This window comes from Mesoplodon mirus, assembly GCF_964341445.2.
Source record: "Mesoplodon mirus genome assembly, chromosome: 16".
Classification (NCBI taxonomy): domain Eukaryota; kingdom Metazoa; phylum Chordata; class Mammalia; order Artiodactyla; family Ziphiidae; genus Mesoplodon; species Mesoplodon mirus.
In genome coordinates, this window is record NC_138992.1 from 6693817 (window position 1) to 6710315 (window position 16499).

Below are 16499 nucleotides of genomic sequence, written 5' to 3' on the forward strand. Positions count from 1 at the left end.
GCTACTTACCAACTGTGAAATTGGGATAACAAGACTTCTTTTGTAGAGTTATTTTGAGGATTAGAGATGTGTGCAGACTGTGGCACCACGCCTAGCTCAGAGATGTTCTTATGTAGAGAGTTGCTTTTTTTAGGAAATGAACGGTCATTGAAAGTATTTATTGTGGTGTTGAAAGATCATCTCGCTGATGAATGGAGCATTGATTGAGGGGAAACTCGTTAGAAAGGCAACCCGATGGAAGGTCATTGTGCTTTACTGGACAAGAAAGAGCCTGGGGGAGGGCAGTGGCCTGGGGGAGGGTAAAGGAGAGGAGGGACCACTCAGGAGGAATTTGGAAAGTCAAATCTACAGGACCTGGGGTGCGTTGTAAGTGGTGGGCAGAGGATTGGGTGGGTTTGAGGAGCAGGTAGAGTTTAAGATGATGACCAGGCTTTTTTCTTGGATGAGAGTGGTAGCCCCACTGAAGACATAGAATGACAGAAGGAGGGGCAGATTTTACATGGCAAAGATTGGATCTTAATTTAGGTATAAGCAAAGCCAAAACCAGGAAGTAAAAATATAATCAAATTCCCAGGTTGTTTATCTACCCTTGGTCAAAATCCAGATATTTATGAATATACAGGGACAAGGAGGTATCATCATGAAAGAGCATTGGATTTAGATTCAGAAGACCAGGCATGTCACCTCTGTCTGTCTAGCCTTGCTGTGTAATTTTGGGAAAACATTACCAAGCTTCTCTGAGCTTCAGTTTCCTAATCCATAAAACAGAGATAATAAGCATCACTCCTGCCGCCGCCATCACAGTGTACAGTGTGGAGTGACTCCCCAGAGCCACTTGTCTCAAGACCTCGGTCCCTAGTGTCTCCGGCCCATGCAGGTATGGGTCAGCCATGGGATTTTGTGGGTCATGAATGCTCCCGTGTTTTAAAAAGCAGGTGCAGAGTTCCAAATTGTCCTGGTTGCCTTCCGTGGTAGGACTCGCCCACAGACTCTAGAGCAAGGACAGCATGCTCCTTTGTGGGAACGCACTGCACTCTCCACCATCTGCCCGAGGCAGAGGGAAATGGAGACAATGTTCTGTCCTCTGCAGGGCCTGGCGCCGCCAGGAAGAGACAGGACAAGAAGATCTGTTCCCCTCAATCCCGAGAGAATGGCTGCTGACAGTTTTCTTCGGGCTTCACTGAAACCAAGATGAGAAGGAACTTGAGAATTTTAGTAGGAAGGATGGAAGGAAGTAAATACAGAAGCCTAGAAAGAAGTGAGAGCACAAAGGAGGGAGTTTGATCAGTAACCTGACCTCCATCTCCTTGTGTTTTCAGCACTCGGGACCGAGTACTAGTAACTGTGACCTCCAAGGCAAGTACTAGTGGCCTACTCCTTAATCCAGTTTCCCCCGTTCATTCTTCATGATTCAGCCCAGATGGCACCTCTTAATCATCGTGGCCAGGTGAGATGGTCCCCTGGATGCTCCCACACTATTCTCTTTCAATGTACTCCCTTCTTTGTGTAGCAATGATCTATTTACATGCCAACCTTCCTCACAAGACTGGGGGATACATGTTATTACTACCACCATCCTTCGTAAACAGACAAGAAGGTTGGAACTCGGAGAAATTAAGTACCTTCCCTAAGGTCACAGAGCTAGGATGTGGCAGATCCAAGATTTAAACCTGCCTTACCTTGGTCCCATTCCAAAGCTCTTAATTTTCCCCATTTCAAACTGTTTTCTACAACAAATAGATTGCTAAAGCGTCCCCGTAGGAAATGTGTTTTCTCTAAAATGAACCTCAAGCTGGACACTCAAGAGTGGTCCCAAGGGTCTTGGGGCGATGGAATATTCTGCCTTTCAAAGAGAATGATCGTATAATTCACAAGTTTGCCTTTCAATTAACTGAGGACTGTGGCTCTTTATTTAATGTTATTTCTACATAATCTAATTTTGGCTGCAGGTTAATGGACCCGTGGGGAGTTATTGCTACTTCAGTTTCAAAAGCATTCAGCAGCATTCCCAGATTATTGGTTGTTAATGGAATCACCCAGCTGTTTTAACTTTCTCCCAATCCTTCTTGAGGTGACCCTAGAGAAGAGGGCAAAAATAGCGACCGTAGGACTCACTTTTAGGACATCGGGACTTGCTGAGCTCTATCCATGTCTGCCAGCCCTGTGGCCACACTTGATTCCAGGTCTGAGAAAGCCACAGGCTCATCACCAGACCCTACTTGTCCCATACTATTATTCATGCAAAAAATTTACTAAGCACCTAGTATGCCCAACGTACTATGCTGGTACGGCTGGAGACACGGAGATGAATCAAGTATGGAGTGAAGTAAGAATCCCACCTGGTTGGGATAATCACTAAAGCTGCAGCTTCCTTATATGCAGGGTTCATCTGAAGTTTCATCAAGGTGCTCATCATTGCTTATCTGTTCATCCAAGTAATACAGATGGAAAATCTACCGTGCACCAGCTACTTTCCCAATGGTACCTTCTGATGACTCCAGCTTGTAAGAGCTGATGGTCTCATCAGGGATACAGATAAATTAATAGGTAATGACGGTTCACAGTGACAAATCAGCAAAGTTGGAAGCAACAGCGGATTATAAGCACATAGAAGATTCATTCCTATTCAGGATTGAGAAATCAAGCGATCTTCCTAGAGGATCTTAGAGTTTAGTCTGAGTTTAGACCTCCTGAAGAGGAGTCAGCGCCAAGAATTAGCAAAGAGGTAGAGGAGGGGCACTGTTTAGTTGGAGGACCAGCATGAGAAGAAACACAGGATGAGAAAGAGTAAGTCATAGTGGGGAAAGTATGGTGGTTAAGTGGCTAAAGTAGAGTTCAGGGTAAAGATAACAGTAAAGAGGGATGAGGCTGGAGAAAAGAGACCCATCCAGAACATAAAGGTCCTCAGAAGTCTGCAGAAGAGATTAGACTTCATCCTGTAGATAATGAAGGTGTGTAGATGTTCTCTTAGGTGAGTGACATGAGCAGATTCGGACTTTTGACAAATCATCCGGCTGCACTATGTAGACTTGATTTGGGCATTGAAAAATGGGATGCTGGAGGAATTGGACCAAGACAGTAACCAGAGCTACTGAGGAAGCAATAAAGCTGAAGAGAAGGGGAACCAATATGAAGAAAAATTGGGATCAGTGTCAACAGAAAATATCAGAAGTGAGATGAGTTTCTGTAACTGCAAACATTGGACTTTCAGAAAAGTACAAACTAGAAAGTCAACTTCAGCCCACCTCAAGCCCAGATTTCCACCTTTTGTGAATTAGGGACACCTAAGTTAATGAGGTTTTTTCTATACTGGAATACTAGATCAAAGCCATTCTACTCAAGATTTTATAAATTTAATATTTGAAGAAGAAAGAGTTTGGGAGTCTAATAGCACAGATGGCTTTGATTTTAGGCTTTGGGGGTGATTCAGGATCCAGTAGGTCATGGAAAAATTTCCCCAAATGATGGCAAGGTAAATGAATGGCTTTCATTTTAATGACAGCCCAAGCTTCATTTTCATAGATTTGTTAAATTATGCTTCACTGGTAGAATATTTAATTTGCTTTAGAAAGGAAAAGTATTCTTGGTTCCTCAAAGGCATGGGGCATAAAGATTGGTGGCCTTTTTCATAGTATTCCACTCATAAAACGGCTTCAGGTCCACACAGAAGGTACTAGAGGCAGAATGTCTTACACATTTTTAGAAGTATGAAAAGTCTTCACTCTGGAGAAGGTGATGTGTCACGTTTCCTGAAAATCACACCCCAGCTTTTGTACTGCAAAGGCGTGAGCAGAAGTGGAAGGACACGTTGTCTGGAGGCCAACCGATGGGGTCTGGAACAGCTGTTTGCACCTAACCCAGCTGCACAAGTTCGGGGAAATCACTGAATCTTTGTAGTGTGCCATCTTATCTGTGAAGTGAAGGTGGTGATGAGAATCTGCCTTGCAGGGCAACTGGAAGGCGCAAGTCAGAGCGCTCTATCCTTACTTTCAACACTGTTTTGTCGTCTGCAAGGTGAGGGGGTAACTCCTGCCGTGCCTACTTCCCAGGCTGCTGGGAGCTCGAGGGACCCACCTGATCATGGCTCCCGTTCAGATGCTGAATGCCAAGAGGGCAGGATCTGTAAGCCCTCCTGTCACAGGCTCCTGCCTGGCTCCTACCAGCGCTCAAGGGAGTTGCCAGAATTCAATCTATCAAAGAAATTTGACTTCTGCATCGTTCACTTGTAAAACGTGAAATGTGCTGTCTTTGGAAAAGAAAGAAAGCATTGTCAGGGTGAACTGGGGCTGTGGTTTGGAAAGAGACTCTTTCTAGGTCACTTACTGACATTGGTGTTGCCCAAACAGTAGCCTAGGAAGTTCTAGAGCCACAGAGTCCCCCAGAGACCCTGCTTCACACCCCTCACCCCCTGCTTCTGCCTCACCTCCCGCCCTCTTCTGATGCCCTGATCTGGGCCAGTGAGTTGGTAAGAAGAAAGCAGAGGAAAGAGATCAGGTATTGACAACTTGACCATATGTCTCTGAAATACCCTCAGGGACAGGGCAGGGGGGTATCGAATAGCTGACTGAAAGAAGAGCCGCTTCAGCGGTGTCTTTGAAGAGCACAGTCGTCACTGCCCCTGCCCTGGCTCAGCCCTTCGTCACTTCTCACCAGAACTCTTTCAACAGCATCCTGTTCTCTCTCTCTTTCACAACATGCCTGGGGTTTTCCTCCCACACAGGTTTGAAACTTCCACACTTGCCCCGAGCCCTTCCCTTGTAAAGAGTGAAGGCTTTGCAGACGTGATCGCAAATCCCGGCTCTGCCACGTGGCTACCGCTGTCCTCCCCTGAGAGGTTTGCTGCAAAGAGCCTAATAATGCAGCTATGACACGGAGTAGCCATCCAAGAAATGAGAGCTCATATTATTTAAAAAGGAAAATTCCTGACTCCTCAGCCTGGCACTGACGCTTTTCCAGGCTCAGCCTCTTGAATACTTGTCAGGATCCTGCGCTCCAACTCTGAACTATTGTCAACCGAGGTCAGTTCAGGGGCTCAGCATGCTGGGATCTCTGCATAAAAAGGATGAACCTGGGCTTCCTTGGTGGCGCAGTGGTTAAGAATCCACCTGCCAATGCAGGGGACACGGGTTCGAGCCCTGGTCCGGGAAGATCCCACATGCCGCGGAGCAACTAAGCCTGTGCGCCACAACTGCTGAGCCTGTGCTCTACAGCCCGCGAGCCACAACTACTGAGCCCACGTACCACAACTACTGAAGCCCACGTGCCTAGAGCCCGTGCTCCACAACAAGAGAAGCCACCGCAATGAGAAGCCCGTGCACCGCAACGGAGAGTAGACCCTGCTCACCGCAACTAGAGAAAGCCCGCGCCCAGCAACGAAGACCAACACAGCCAAAAATAAATAAATAAAATAAATAAATTTATAAAAAAAAAAAAAAAAGATGAACCTGAGGCTTTGGGGACCAGGGTATGCAGCTGCGGTGGGGCTTACCAAGCATTTCATGAGCATTTCACGTGACCAGTTCTGACCAATGGGTCATGAGAGGTGTCTGGAATCACTCCCCGCTTGATACAGGATCTTCTAAGTGTTCTTTCTTCATTACAATACCCTTGTTGAAATGCAGTCACGTGATCCAAGAGCCTGGCTTGCCGAGTCACTGTGTGAAGGCAAGCTGGCCTGGAGATTCTCCGGGACTCTGCATGAATAAGCAATCTTTGCTGTGCTATGCTGCTTAGATTTGGGGGTTGTTAGTTACTATAGCATAACCTAACCTATCCTAATATGTAGGTGAAATATTTATTAAACAGTTACTATTGCTTGCTTTACACAAGGCCATTAGGATAAGTGATAACAAAGATACTCATGAGCCCTGTTTTCATTTAGCAAACTAGTGATGAAGTAACACGGTAAACAGATGATTACAACACAGTGTGATACATACTCAAATACAATTTGCTCTCAGAGAATAGAGCAAGATAATTTAGTATAGTCTGGGGTCAGGGAAACTTTCTTAAAGAAAGTAACAACTAGTCAGAACCTAAAGAATGAATGACAGGGGCTTCCCTGGTGGCTCAGTGGTTAAGAATCCGCCTGCCAAGGCAGGGGACACGGGTTTGAGCCCTGGTCCCGAAAGATCCCACATGCCGCGGAGCAACTAAGCCCGTGAGCCACAACTACCGAGCCTGCGCTTTAGAGCCTGTGAGCCACAACTACTGAGCCCACACACCACAACTACTGAAGCCCGCGCGCCTAGAGCCCGTGCTCCGCAACAAGAGAAGCCACTGCAATGAGAAGCCCACGCACCACAACGAAGAGTAGCCCCCACTCGCCGCAACTAGAGAGGGCCTGCGCGCAGCAACAAAGACCCAATGCAGTCAAAAATAAGTAAATAAAATAAATAATTTTTTTTAAAAAGAATGAATGACGGGATATGCAGGGCTGTTTTGAGGATTCAGTGATATGTTCATTATCAAGGTCATGGTCAATAAATAATTCCATCTCTCACCTTCATTTTTCAAGTACTTTTACCTGGATCTAGTTACCATCTTCCCAGAAAAAATGCAAAAGTCTCTCCCTTTAATTATTAGCACACAAAATCCTCTCTCTATTCTGAATTCCCTTTACTTGAAATTCTAGAATATCCAGACTTGCTTTATACAGCCATCCTATATTTTTTGGGCTTCAGAGATAGTACAGATGAGGTATGAGTCACTCCATCTTGTGACTTAGGGAATATGTCTTAGAAACTGAGTCATAAAATTATAAAGTCATGAAACATTTGGATGGAAGACCAAAGGGAAAAAAAATAAAACTTCTTGGCATATGAATTATCTTGAAACAAATTTGTAATAGGATGTTGAAACTGAAGCCTCTGATAACAGACAAGAAATTCAAAGCCAGATCTCTGGGTTGGGAATTTGCAAAGGAAATGTCAGAAGACCTGTCCCAGAGTTCTAGGACCCTCTTCCTCACTGAGGATTTAAAGAGAATTAAGGGGGATGGAAGGAGGGAAATTATCAAGGAGCTTTCTTCAGAGATGCCATTGTACTCATGGGTCCCAGCTAAAGTGTGGTAAGAGCCTTCAGTGGAATCATTCTAAGAGATTTGACATATGTTCCCTGCAGCTGAGGTATGATTCCCAACCAGGAAATGCAGAGGTTAGAAGAGGGCTAATATGCTGCTTTGGGGGTGGAATTTTGGGAATCCTGCTGTGCAGGGACCCAGTGATTCTTGGAGAAAAGGATGTTGGTGTTTCCCATGAGCCAGTGTGGGACTCTTTGGGGTGAGGGAAAGCCAGGGTGGGACTGTTTCAATTCATCAGGCTCCCAGGGGGCCGGGGGGGATTCTATTATCAACAACCTGGGTTCCTAGGGTCTGAGTTGCTTCTAGCTGGGTTGGGGGAGCCTCAGGGGAAGTTCTCAGTGGTAGGATTTCAGAGAGCCCCAAAATGTCGATACTCCTGCCAGGTCCTGGGGCGCTAGGGCAGCCGATGATGGTGTCATCCAAAGATGCCATCCTATTCTCTTACCTCACCTTCTTCCCCCCTCCCATCCTGGAGCAGTCAGAAGCTGCTGAGAAGCTGTGGTTTTGGAAACTGTTGAAGCACAAGACAGAGGAATGGAGAAGCCAGTCCCCAACTCCCCACCTTGCCCTGCACGGGCTTCCAACCTAAAAAAGTCTGAGCCGGGGGGAGAAGGAAGATTCACTACCAAATCTTGTTTAGATTGTTGGCTAATACCTTTGACTGGGCAATTAATTTTTGAGACTTAAAATGGCTATGGAAATGCCAATTACCTGAGAGTTATCAGAAAGGTCTTGGACTTACCTTATTTTCTTCCAAGGACAGGAGAAGATTGCCCCATTGAATACATTTTAAAGAAGTGGTGGGAGAACAAACCACAAGTGCATTTTAACTGCTTCATAAGCTGTGCTTGTTCAACCTGTATCTCATAAGGGATTTTCAAGCATCTCTCTTTGAAACTTCAGGGAAGAAAGATCCTTAAAAATTACTTAAGAATAAGAAATGGCAAATGGATACCAATTGTACAGTGCTCCTTATCATTCACTTAGGATGTACAAAAGTCCCTGTGTTTTCTTGATTTAGTATCAACTCTCATCCTTTCCTGTTAGGAACTCTAGTTTGTCAACCTGAAGTTCTCATCCAAGAAGGTTTTTAGGAACAGAATCCTCCAGGTTGGGCACTGCAGGGTGAGGAAATCATGTGTATGACACTTGCATTGCCCACCTTTATTCTGAGCCATTTTTAAGGTTTCTGAGTCCTGTCTATTGCTGTAATCTGGATTTAGCTATACCTCTTGGGTTGCCTCAGTCTAGACGTAAGTCATTTTTCACCACATAAACATCAAAAAAGCAAACCAACACACACACACACAAACACACGTGCACAGACATACACACACATACACACACACACACTCCAAACTACCTCCTCCTCTGTCAAATCACAAATCAATTCTTAAGACCTGAAAGAGAAAGGTTGTTTGTTTGTTTTGTTTTTTGTTTTTGTTTTTGTTTTTGTTTTGTGGTATGTGGGTCTTACACTGTTGTGGCCTCTCCCGTTGCGGAGCACAGGCTCCGGACGCGCAGGCTCAGCAGCCATGGCTCACGGGCCCAGCCGCTCTGCGGCATGTGGGATCTTCCCGGACCGGGGCACGAACCCGTGTCCCCTGCATCGGCAGGCGGACTCTCAACCACTGCGCCACCAGGGAAGCCCTGTTTGTTTGTTTTTAAGTATTATTTCTGAAGGCTATTTAAGATTACAGAGAGTAATAAATCACATATACCAATGCCCAGACCTAAATTTCTTCTTTAAGCATCTTTTCATTTTCTCACATTTTCCTTTCCTAAAGCAGCTGTCATCCCTCTCCATTGGCTGGAACCCTCCTCCCCTCCCATACCCCGTCTGCTTACATACCCTGTTCCTAGTTTGGCTGAACAAAGGCTCAGCCTTTAGCCAAGTCCTGACCAGTTGCCCTGGGCTTGCCCTGGGCCACTGAAATTCTCAGGCAATCCCGGGTACATTTGGGTGGTGGATGTGGTTGGGGGGTGGAGGTGGGGTCATGAGCATCAGTACTGCTTAGGTGCTTCGGGTGTCTTCCTCTTTTCAGGACGTGACTGCATAGCTCCTCTGACTTTTCCTCTCCCGTGTGTTTTTTGCCCCTGTAATCCTGTTCTAGCTGGGCCAAAACTACAGAAGGATTGCTTCCAGCCTCCCATGAAATGGGTCTTCACAGTCATGGAGCCTCCAGAAAGGGAAAGAGTAAACAGGACACATTCCTTCTAACTCTGCCCTCATAGGCAGATTAGTTCTTGTCATGGTGTGTGCCCAAGAAACTGGAGCTTGGGCTCCCTATTTTTCTGAAAGCAAAATATGGTCCATAATTTTACCAATTCAGCTAAGTGAAAATATTCTTAGTTCCTCAGACTCTGGCCCTGCTAACCAGCTCACATTCTCTCTTTTATCCATCTTCGTTACTGAATACACATGGCGGTTCATAATCGAAAAATGCGTGAACGTGCAGAAAGCCAGGGAAGTTATATGATAAAGACATTCATTCCACAAGTGCATCCTAATCTGGGACCTTATTAGGGGGGCCAGTGACAAATATTTCTGCACACTTTGAAGAAAGCGGGAGAGCAGGAAAAGTAGAATACATTTGTAGAGGTAAAATTAAATGGTGTTTCATTACAAATGGTAAGCTGAATAAATTCAGATCAAGGGACATCGGTCTTCAAGGATTTCAAAGGTGGCAATAAAAAAAAATAATAAAATAAAAATCTATATCCGTTAAAAGCACCAAGACACTAAAAAGTCCAGCCACAAAAAAAAAAAAAAAAAAAAAAATCATCTCCATTCTCAGCACTGTCAAACTCAATTCTCGTGGAGGAAAGCTGCCACATCTTGCATTCTGCACAAGAGACACATTTTCAGAAAACTGTATCACCTAGTTTGTATTACCCAACTTTACTTAGTGACACCCTATTTTGCCACCCCTGCCCACGCAGCCCGTAGAAAGAGGCAATGAAGCATCCTCTGGCTTAAACTGGAGTCAGAACTAATCTTTATCAGGAGAAACTTACAGGTAATACATGATGGGCCAGACATAGTGATGGGGCAGGTGGGAATCCAGGGCATCTGTCTCACCTCCAGTGAGCTGCAAACCCATCCGGAAAACAGGGCATATTGGGGACCATTCTGTCAAGGTTGTCTCTCTAATATCTCCTCAGTCCGTGTCCTCTTTGCCATCCCCACTGCTCCTTGAAACACATACGATACTATTCAGACTCTTTGGATGGCCCCAAAGGGTAGGAGTAGGAACAGTGGGGAGATTCTCTAGGGAAGAACTTTAAAGCTCAATGGAAGAAACATCATGATTGATATTCGGCTTTGAAAGAGTTTCCACCAAACAAATATTATTTTTTAAGTAATAACTAATTGTTTCCTCTTCCTAAATCATACATGGGTATAAATTGGCAGACGATAAATGCAAAACAGGGAAGAGCAATAAAACACTATTAAATGGACCTTCTGCAGCCGACACTGCTGGCTGCCTAACCAATGACAATGTTCCTCCAGTTACTTTCCAGCTGTGCAACCTCGAGCAGGTACTTACCACCCTGAAACTCAATTTGCTCATCTGTAACACGAAGCATAGCAGCAGGACTTACTCCAACCCTTGAGGAATTGAATGAGATAATAATGCTATAAGGCACCCAGCACAGCGCCCGGCAGGCGGTGAGAACTCAGTCCCTGCTATGCTGTTTCTGTTCTCCACCTGTGGAGGTGTGAGAGTGTTGAACGATTTTGAGTTGCTTGGAAACTGGCTAGCTCTTATTTTCCCTTGCAAGTTAGGATAAGGACTGCTCACCTGAGCCTCACAGCAAAGGAAGCAGCATCATGCATCCTTGGAGAGGCTAGAGGGCTATGGATGGAAGGGAAGTTCAACATCCAAACCATCACTTAAGAAGCCTATTCTGGGAATTTCCTGGTGATCCAGTGGCTAGGAATGTGTGCTGTCCGTTGCTGAGGGCATGGGTTCGATCCCTGGTCAGGAAACTAAGATCCCACAAGCTGCGAGGTGCAGCCAAAGGGGGAGGAAAACAAAACAAAACAAAACAAGAAGCCTATCCTACTCTAAGTCCTGTTGCTTTTCTCATCTTATTTCTAAGCATTGCTAAAAAGTAACTCAATGCTAGAGCCATTCTTGGGTCTTACCTAAGTCCAGCTACTCTGTGATTCTCCGTGCATTTGTCTAGACTGTTCCCAGGCCTGGAGAAGCGTTCTCCACCACTTGGCTGACCTGCTTCTTCCCCTCCTAGGAGCCTCATTTCTCAGCCTTCTCTGAGTTAGGTGCCCCTTCTCTCACCCTGTAGACTCTCTGCTGGTCCCTATCACAGAATTCTTTCTGCATTTGATCTCTTGTCTCCTCAGTCCCAAGCACATTTCTTGCATACATTGAGTTGTAAATAAATGTTGGTTGAATTACAACATAACCATAAAAAAATAATTTAGGGCTTCCCTGGTGGCGCAGTGGTTGAGAGTCTGCCTGCCGATGCAGGGGACAAGGGTTCGTGCCCCGGTCTGGAAGATCCCACATGCCGCGGAGCGGCTGGGCCCGTGAGCCATGGCCGCTGAGCCTGCACGTCCGGAGCCTGTGCTCCACAACGGGAGAGGCCACAACAGTGAGAAGCCCGCGTACCGCAAAAAAAATAAAATAAAAATAAGGTTAAACTCAGTTGTAAGTAAACACTATTCTATGCAGTTGTATACTTGATCTAGCAAAGTTATTTCTATCTTTTTTCTGTGAGATAAACCTGGTATGTTTATTACCTCCACCATAATTTTTTTTCTGGGAACCTTCTGCTTTACTGCTGTAAGGAGAATAGACAGCCACCACTTTGCCGGAGTGAAACTGTGCAAAGAAACACAGCGTATGTTTAGAAATTGAAAAGCACAATTAATAATTCATGAATTAAAGCAGAACTCGTAATGGAAACCTAGAAGTGAGTGATGATAAAATTACATATTAAAACATGAGTAATGCAATTTAAAGGATACTTAGAGGGAAATATATTGTCTTAAATGTATGTATTGGAAAAAATTAAATCTTAAGAAGCTACATATTTAATACGCAAAATAAAAGTAAAGAACCATAGAATAAACTGAAAGAAACTAAAAGATAATCAAGGTAAAATAAAAAAGCAATTAAATAGAAAATAAGGATGCTGTAAATATATTTATTTTTGAAAAGGTAGCTCACTGAAGAGATCCATAAAATAGCTGTCTGACAAGACTGCTCTACAAAAAAGAGAAAACACAAATAAGCAATATTTATAACAACAAAGGGAACATAGCTGCAGTTTCAGAGGCATTATAGCAATCACTAAACAATGCTGTGAAGAGTATTATGACAATAATTTTAATAACTGAGATGAGATTAATATTTTCAGAAAAATAGAAATTACCAAAATTGACTCAAGAAGAGATAGAAAACCTGAATTGACCATTCAGTAAATTAAATTTGCGGTCAAAAATCTGCCTACCCTTCCAAGAAAAGCAACAGTACAAGATAATTTCAAGTTTTACCAAGCCTAAGAATGAACAATTCTTATCTTATGCAAGCTCTTCTAGAGACTAGAAAGAGGGAAACTAGCTGAGAGAAAAGGGCTAAGAAAAACCTTTTCTTTCTAGATGGACAAATTTGCCCGGGTGTTAACCCTGAAATCCTGCTAAAGGTGAAATGTGAGCACTGTTCCAGGCAATGTAACTTACAGTTAGGGAAGAAAAAAAAAACTCCATGACTGATTAACTGCATCATTCCCGGGAGGACTGTGGATGGACTATAAATGCCTGGCAGGACGCTGTAATTTGAGCTTCCTGTGTGGGGCAATCTGCAACTGGGTTTGTCCTTTATGGGGATATAGAAGCTATGGCTACAGAGTTGTTACAACTTTGTTGGTTCTTATTTCAGGTGATGGCTCCTAAATCCACCCAGGTGGTCTCTCTCCCTTCACCTGAGCTGTCACTTGGGTGATCTGAGAATAGCCAGTAACTGCTGTGTCAGCTGCTGTGAAGACTCCCACCCAAGAGAGATGTCCTGCTGACAGGTGTGTATGACTAGTGTGTATGACCTGCAGCCTTCAATGTCACCTGGTGCCAGGTATGGCCTGTGGACTCAGCCCTAGAACCTAAATGTCTAGTTGAAACTGAGACCACTGTTGGTGGATACTGCAAGACTCAAATCATGGGACCAGTCTAGACTTGATAACAAGTAGATGAAGATAAGAGTGGACAATAAAGTTATCGGCATTATCATTTTTGAACAAAGATGCAAACATCCTAATATTAGCAAATTGATTCCAGCAAGGTATTTAAACACACACACACACACCCCCCTCTCTATAAACACTCACAGAAAAAACCAAATGGAAAAATATTAGAAAAATCGATTATCAAATTCTACCTTAATGGATTAAGGAGCAAAACAATTTGACCAACACCGTTGGCTGACACATCAGCCCTTCCTACCCTTCTCCTATCTGGCCTCCACTACAATAGTTGCAGCTGTTTTTGCAAACGACCTTCCATGTAGATCAATGAAAGAGAGAGGAAATCCCAGAAAGAAAGTCACTTAGATATTTCAACTTTTAAAATAAATTGGAATTACCAATCAGTGGGCAAGAAAGGACTGTTCAATTGATTAACATATGGAAGGCAATAAAATTAGATTTCGACCTCACATCATTAATTCCTTCCTTACACAAAAGCAAATTTAACATGAATTAGAGCAAAATGTAAAACTGATAAAAAATAAGAGGAAAATATTATGACATATGGGTTAGCAGGATTTCTTTAATAAGACCAAAACCCCACCATTGCTTATTATAGAAAATATCAATGAATATAATAATATTCGTGTTTGTAACAAAATGTAGCATACAGCATATTACCATTTATGTAAATTGCAAAAAGACACAAGGCAATGTATATGGAAACTTGCACAATGTTTGAAGCAGGCACAGGAAAGCTCATCCCCACGGCAAGTTGATGACAGTATGTGCCCTTGGGGAGGGGGGGCAGCGATCAGAAGCTGTAAGAAGAGAACCTCAACTCTACTTTTGACGCCTTCACATTTTTTAAAAAGCTTTAGGGCAAATAGGACAAAATATTAACCTCTGTTAATTCTCAGTGGTGGGTCCGTGGTTACTTGTCATAACAATACTATCTATAATTTTTTCCATATTTAAAGATTTCTACGATAAAAAATAATACAGTAAAATGCCTGTCTCTCCATTGTATCCTCATTCCCCATGACAACCTGGATGAAGTCCAAACAACATAACAAAGGCCAGAAAGAAGATCCTCTGACCAAGATCCCCTATCTCCTCACTGCCTGATACTCAATCCTCAGGCCATGGGGAGCTATTTGTTGCTACACCACACATGCACAGACGTGTTCACACACATGTACACACACCGATGTGCATGGACACACATACACGCCCACTCAGTCACATAGCCCTACTTCTTGACTCCAAGCCCTTGCCATATTGTCCCTTCCATGTGGACTCTTCTTCCATCTCTGTCAGTTAATTCCTAACCATCCTTAAAGGACCTCACCTGGGGCCATCTTGTCTTGAAGCCTCCCTTGACCCCTTGAAGCCAGCTCTCACTGCTCCCACAATGTGTGCCTGTCTCTATCACTGTACCCATGTCCCTGTACTCTCTCTCTGTTGCCTGTCACCCAGTAGATTGCCAGACCTTGAGTACAGTGAATGGATCTTATTTGCCTTAATGTTTTTAGTACCTAGAATAGCGCTGGGCATTTAGTGGGCATCCACTAGGTGTCCCTTGATTGAAGAGTGGACCCACTGCATGTGGACAGCCAGGAAAAGTTGACTAAGTACGTAAATACCCCAAGATGTTGATTTTTCCTGGAGTATATAACTGGAGGTCTTACTCTGATACTAGCATTTGGGCAACTCTTTAGTGTGGGTCACGGATACTGTATCAAATTTGGGGAGAGACAATACTGTGTTCTAACCCCCTTCTCATCACTAAATATAGGACTTTGACCAAGTCACAATTTAGCTTCTTGGACCTCAGAAAACCTGGGGATAATAGTACCATCCTGGGGAGTTATTGTAAGGGTTCTATGAGATATAATATGTGTAAGCTTGTTGCATCTTGTAAATAGGTTATAAATCATTCAGCTAGGCATGGCTGATGTTTAATACAGGCTGATGAATGGAGAGAAAGTCTAAAGATGAGGGAAGGTCTGGGAAGAACAGATTAAAGAGATGGATTTTGAGTAATTGTGTGAAAAGAAAGGTGTTCATAGTGGAGAAAAAACCCGAAGGATTTCCAGACCCAGAAAAGGGCATTTATGTAAGTCTGCTTGGTAGGAGCCAAGGGCTTTACACAGATTTAATTGTCCGTTCTCCAGTTCTGAGCACATTTGTAAGCAGCTTGGTCCCTGGGAGGGGACAGGAGCCAAAGAATGGCTGTGCAGGCTATGCTAGATTCTAGGGGTGGTGGGAAACCACCTGCTGAAGCCAGAGTGAGGAAAGTGTGGGGTTATGCACAGGCAGTAGCCTGTACTGCAATGAAAGCCAGCTTTGACATGGAGCCCGGGAGCTTTCCAAACCTCAGTTCTTCATAAAATGGAAATAAACCGCGTCGTGTGGCCACTGTGAGGATTAGAGGCATGTTTAAGGAACCAAGCACAGCGTCTGGCCCTGGTGGAAGTTTAATAATTGGTACCTGTTTGAAATATTACTGCTATTGCCATGGTACATGTGGACAGCAGGTTGAAACAGCACGGTTTCAATGTTTCTGAGTCCTGTCTACTTCAAAAATTTTCAACCCCAAATGCAGCCTGTCCCAGCGCTTGAACTCTTAGGAGGTGAAGCACTTTACAACCATTAGTGGGCCTCAGAATTCTTACAGAGTTTTTTAAAGAGTACAGCTGATAGAGTCCATCCTGCCCTACTAAACTAGAGTCTCTGGGGTGGAACTTTTTCTAACCTTGTAACAAAGGTAATTGCAGTGCACAGCCGGGGCTGAGAACCAGTGCAGGGCACCAGTGGACTGAAGCACTGCATTTCCGGGCTCCCCTGTTGGAAGGTGAATGTCACCGGGGACAGGTAAAAGTTAAGGCGTAGCCAGCCTTTCACACTTGGAGTACAGTCAGTCATTGGTAGGATAATTTGTTGTCAGTCAAGTAGACCAAGAGGAGATTCCTGAGATGCGTTAGAGGGAACATGGAAGCTGACATATCCTCATCTATAAAATGAAGTCACATTTCACAGAGTTGTTGATAGATTGAGTTACATGAGATGCAGTTGCTCAATATAGCCATTCTCCTTTCAGAGGCTGGGTGAGGTAGGAGGGCTAGGAAGAGAGTGCAGGCAGGACACCCTCCTGGATGGTGGGTGGACCTGGCCTGTCTTCTGTAGGTGGGACATTTGTACAGCAGGT

At 44.2% G+C, this 16499-nt stretch overlaps 1 long non-coding RNA gene across 2 annotated transcripts in view; it reads right to left on the reverse strand.

Annotated features, from left to right (window-relative positions):
- Window positions 1-1160: 1160 nt before the first annotated feature.
- Window positions 1161-16499, reverse strand: part of LOC309792275 — a 284711-nt gene continuing 269372 nt past the window's right edge. For both annotated transcript variants that reach the window (XR_014291660.1, XR_014291661.1), the window contains exon 5: window positions 1161-1180. This is a non-coding gene — a long non-coding RNA (uncharacterized lncRNA). The remainder of the gene's footprint in view (window positions 1181-16499) is intronic.